This window comes from Cryptomeria japonica, chromosome 11 (genome assembly GCF_030272615.1).
Source record: "Cryptomeria japonica chromosome 11, Sugi_1.0, whole genome shotgun sequence".
Lineage (NCBI taxonomy): Eukaryota > Viridiplantae > Streptophyta > Pinopsida > Cupressales > Cupressaceae > Cryptomeria > Cryptomeria japonica.
In genome coordinates, this window is record NC_081415.1 from 643,497,926 (window position 1) to 643,503,925 (window position 6,000).

The following is a 6,000-nucleotide window of genomic DNA, read 5'->3' on the forward strand; positions in this document are numbered from 1 at the left end:
TTTAGAAATGGGGCTTATGTTTTTTTTTAACATTTAGAAAATATACCTGTGACTCAACCCAAAGCTCGTCTACCTTATCTTGGTCTTACTTACTGCCAAGTTGGAGTCAAGAAAAAACTGAGGTGAAAGAAATGAGCTAAAATTTATTTTCAGTATTGTGATTTTTAAATATAGTGTTGAGATCAAAATTAATAAATTCTTAAATAAAACATAAACTAAAAAAAAAATGTAAAAAAATGAGACGCAAAACTTAAAAAATAACTTTGGCCTAATAAAAAAGGGGTATATATTTTTTTTTAAAAATAAAAACACTCCCCACAACCCACTCCAACGTTTGTCTGTCTTACCTTGGTTTTAGTTACTGTCAAATTGAGGTTACGAAAGAGTTCAGACGAAAAAAAAAAGTTTATGATGCAAGGGTTATTTATAATTATCGATTGTGCATTATTTTAATAAAATTCATACTTTTTTTTTTAAATATTCATAAAACATTTAGAAAGGGATCTTGTATTTTTTTTGCTTCTAAAGTATCCCCGTGACTCAGCCCCAAGCTCATTTGTCTTACCTTTGTCTTACTTACTGCCAAGTTGGGATCAAGAAATAAACTCAAGCGAACGAAGGGAGCTAAAAGTTATTTTCAGAATTGTGATTTTTGAATGAAGTGTTGAAATTAAAATTAATAAATTTTAAAATAAAATATAAATTCAAAAATTGCAAAAAAAATGAGACACAAACCTTAAGAAATGACTTTGTCGTATTAAGAAAAGGGGATTATGTTTTTTTTAAACTAATGTCTGTCCGTCTTACCTTGATGTTAGGTACTGTCAAGTTGGTGTTAGGAAGAAGTTGAGGCGAAATAAAAGGGCTTATGTTGCAAAGGTTATTTATAATTATTGATTGTGCATTATTTTAATAACAATTTATACTTTTTTTAAAAATACTCATAAAACATTTAGATATGGGGGTTGTACTTTTTTTTTTTACATTCAGAGTATCCCCGTGACTCAGCCCAAAGTTCGTCTGCCTTACCTTGGTCTTACTTATTGCCAAGTTGGAGTCAAGAAGAAGTTGGAGTGAAAGGAGGGGGCTAAAATTTATTTTTCAGAATTGTGTTTTTAAAACTTTGACCTCTTAAGAAGTAAGTTAATATTTTTTTCAAAATTATAAGCATTGCCCATGGCACAGCTTAACTCCTGTTCGTCTAACCTTGATCTGACTTACTGCCAAGTTAGGGTCAGGAAGGAGTTGAAGCGAAATAAAGGGGTTATGCTACGAGGGTTATTTATAATTATCGATTGTGCATTATTTTAGTAACAATAAATACTCTTTTTTTAATATTCATAAAACATTTAGTAAGGGGGCTTATATTTTCTTTTTACCTTTAAAGTATCACCGTGACTCAATGCAAAACCCACCTACCTTACCTTGGTCTTACTGACTGCCATGTTGGGGTCAAAATAGAGTTGGGACAAAGGAGGGGACTTATGTTTTAAAGCGAAGGAGGGGGCTAAAATTTATTTTCAGAATTGAGATTTTTATAATTTAGTGTTGAAATCAAAATTAATAATTTATTAAATAAGACGTAAACTAAAAAAAAATGCAAAAAAAATGAGACAAACCTTGAACAATGGTTTTGGTCTATTAAAAAGGGGGAATTATGTTTTTTTTTTAAAATTGGATGCATCCGCCACGATTCAACCGAATGCCTTTGTGTCTTACTTTGGTCTTACTTATAGCCAAATAAGGGTCTAGAAAGAATTGAGGTGAAGGAATGTGGTTTATGCTACAATGGTTATTTATAATTATCGATTGTACATTATTTTAGTAACATTCATATTTTCTTTTAAAATATATTCATAAAACATTTAGAAATGGGGCTTATGTGGTCTTACTTACTATCAAGTTGGAGTCAAGAAGAAGCTGAGGTGAAAGAAACAAGCTAAAATTTATTTTCAGTATTGTATTTTTTAAATTTAGTGTTGAGATCAAAATTAATAAATTTTTAAATAAAACATAAATTAAATAAAAATGTAAAAAAACAAGATGCAAACCTTAAAAAAAATGACTTTGGCCTAATAAAAAAGGGGTATATATTTTTTTAAAAAATTAAAAACAATCCCCACAACCCACTCCAACATTTGTCTGTCTTACCTTAGTCTTACTTACTGTCAAATTGAGGTTACGAAATATTTGAAACGAAAGAAGGGGGTTTATCATACAAAGGTTATTTATGATTATCGATTGTGCATTATTTTAATAGAATTCATACTTTTTTTTAAATATTCATAAAACATTTAGGAAGGGGACTTGTATTTTTTTTACCTCTAGAGTATCCCCATGACTCAGCCCCAAGCTCATTTGTCTTACTTTTGTCTTATTTACCGCCAAGTTGGGGTCAAGAAAGAAACTCAAGCGAACGAAAGGAGCTAAAAGTTATTTTCAGAATTGTGATTTTTGAATTAAGTGTTGAGATTAAAATTAATAAATTCTAAAATAAAATATAAATTAAAAAATGTCAAAAAAACGAGACACAAACCTTAAAAATGACTTTGTCGTATTAAGAAGGAGATTATGTTTTTTTTAAATTAATGTCTGTTTGTCTTACGTTGGTCTTAGGTACTGTCAAGTTGGGGTTAGGAAGGAGTTGAGGCAAAATAAAGGGGCTTATGTTGCAAGGTTTATTTATAATTATTGATTGTGCATTATTTTAATAACATTTTATACCTTTTTTTAAAATATTCATAAAACATTTAGATATGGTGGTTGTGTTTTTTGTTTTTTTACATTCAAAATATCTCCGTGACTCAGCCCAAAGTTCATCTACCTTACCTTGGTCTTACTTATTGCCAAGTTGAGGTCAAGAAGAAGCTGGAGCAAAAGGACGGAGCTAAAATTTATTTTTCAGAATTGTGATTTTAAAACTTTGAACTATTAAAAAGTAAGTTAATCTTTTTTTCAAAATTAGAAGCATTGCCCACAACACAGTCCAACTCATATCCGCCTTACCTTGGTCTGACTTACTGCCAAGTTGGGGTTAGGAAGGAATTGAAGCGAAATAAAGGGGTTATGCTACGAAGGTTATTTATAATTATCGATTGTGCATTATTTTAGTAACAATAAATACTTTTTTTTTAATATTCATAAAACATTTAAAAAGTGGGCTTATATTTTCTTTTTACCTTTAAAGTATCAACGTGACTTAGTGCAAAACCCACCTACCTTACCTTGGTCTTACTGACTACCAAGTTGGGGTCAAAAAAGAGTTGGGACAAAGGAGGGGACTTATGTTTTGAGGCGAAGGAGGGGACTAAAATTTATTTTCAGAATTGTGATTTTTATAATTTAATGTTGAAATCAAAATTAATAATTTATTAAATAAGACATAAACTAAAAAAAATGCAAAAAAATGAAACAAACCTTGAACAATGGTTTTGGCCTAATAAAAAAGGGAATTATGTTTTTTTTTTTAAATTGGATGCATTCGCCACGATCGAGCCGAAAGCCTCTCCGTCTTACTTTGATCTTACTTACTACCAAATAAGGGTGTGGAAAGAATTGCGGCAAAGAAATGGGGTTTATGTTGCAATGGTTATTTATAATTATCGATTGTACATTATTTTAGTAACTTTCATATTTTCTTTTAAAATATATTCATAAAACATTTAGAAATGGGGCTTATGTTTTTTTTTTACATTTAGAAAATATACCTGTGACTCAACCTAAGGCTCATCTGCCTTATCTTGGTCTTATTTACTGTCAAGTTGGAATTAAAAAGAAACTGAGGTGAAAGAAACGGGCTAAAATGTATTTTCAGTATTGTGGTTTTTAAATTTAGTGTTGAGATCAAAATTAATAAATTTTCTTAAATAAAACATAAATTAAAAAAAAAATGTAAAAAAACGAGACGCAAAACTTAAAAAATGACTTTGGCCTAATAAAAAAGGGGTATATATTTTTTTTTTAAAATAAAAACAATCCCCACAACCCACTCCAACGTTTGTTTGTCTTACCTTGGTCTTAGTTACTGCAAAATTGAGGTTACGAAAGAGTTGAGATGAAAGAAGGGGGTTTATGATGCAAGGGTTATTTATAATTATCGATTGTGCATTATTTTAATAAAATTCATACTCTTTTTTTAAATATTCATAAAACATTTAGAAAGGGGGCTTGTATTTTTTTTACCTCCAGAGTATCTCCGTGACTCAACCCCAAGCTCATTTGTCTTACCTTCGTCTTACTTACTGCCAAGTTGGGGTCAAAAAATAAACTCAAGCGAACGAAGGGAGCTACAAGTTATTTTCAGAATTGTGATTTTTGAATGAAGTGTTGAGATTAAAATTAATAAATTCTAAAATAAAATATAAATTTAAATATTGCAAAAAAAACGATACACAAACCTTAAGAAATGACTGTCATATTAAAAAAGGGGGATTATGTTTTTTTAAAATTAATGTCTGTCCGCCTTACCTTGGTGTTAGGTACTGTCAAGTTGGGGTAAGGAATGAGTTGAAGTGAAATAAAAGGGGCTTATGTTGCAAAGGTTATTTATAATTATTGATTGTGCATTATTTTAATAACAATTTATACTTTTTTAAAAAATATTCATAAAACATTTAAATATGGAGTTGTGGTTTTTTTTTTACATTCAGAGTATCCCCGTGACTTAGCCCAAAGTTCGTCTGCCTTACCTTGGTCTTACTTACTGCCAAGTTGGGGTCAAGAAAAAGCAGGAGCGAAAGGAGGGGGTTAAAATTTATTTTTCAGAATTGTGATTTTAAAACTGACCTATTAAAAAGTAAGTTTATCTTTTTTTGAAAATTAGAAGCATTGTCTAACTTACTACCAAGTTGGGGTCAGGAACGAGTTGAAGCGAAATAAAGGGGTTATGCTACAAGGGTTATTTATAATTATCGATTGTGCATTATTTTAATAACAATAAATACTCTTTTTTTAATATTCATAAAACATTTAGATAGGGGGCTTATATTTTTCTTTTACCTTTAAAGTATCACCGTGACTCAACACAAAACCCACCTACCTTACCTTGGTCTTACTGACTGCCAAGTTGGGGTCAAAAAAAAGTTGGGGCAAAAGAGAGGACTTATGTTTTAAGACGAAGGAGGGAGCTAAAATTTATTTTCAGAATTGTGATTTTTATAATTTAGTGTTAAAATCAAAATTAATAATTTATTAAATAAGACGTAAACTAAAAAAAATGAGACAAACTTTGAACAATGGTTTTGTCCTATTAAAAAAAGGAAATTATGTTTTTCTTTTAAATTGAATGCATTCACCACGATTCAGCCGAATGCCTTTGTGTCTTACTTTGGTCTTACTTACCGCCAAATAAGGGTCTAGAAAGAATTGAAGCGAAAGAATGGGGTTTATGTTGCAATGGTTATTTATAATTATCGATTGTACATTATTTTAATAACATTCATATTTTCTTTTAAAATATATTCATAAAACATTTAGAAATGAGGCTTATATTTTTTTTTCAAATTTAAAAAATATACATGTGACTCAACCCAAGGCTCGTCTGCCTTATCTTGGTCTTACTTACTGCCAAGTTGGAGTCAAGAAGAAGCTGAGGTGAAAGAAATGGGCTAAAATTTATTTTCAGTATTGTGTTTTTTTAATTTAGTGTTGAGATCAAAATTAATAAATTTTTAAATAAAACATAAATTAAATAAAAAATGTAAAAAAACTAGAAGCAAACCTTAAAAAATGACTTTGGCCTAATAAAAAAGGGGTATATATTTTTTTAAAAAATTAAAAACAATCCCTACAACCCATTCCAATGTTTGTCTGTCTTACCTTGATCTTACTTACTGTCAAAGTGAGGTTATGAAATATTTGAAACGAAAGAAAGGGGTTTATGATACAAGGGTTATTTATGATTATCGATTGTGCATTATTTTAATAAAATTCATACCTTTTTTTTTAAATATTCATAAAACATTTAAGAAAGGGACTTGTATTTTTTTTACCTCTAAAGTA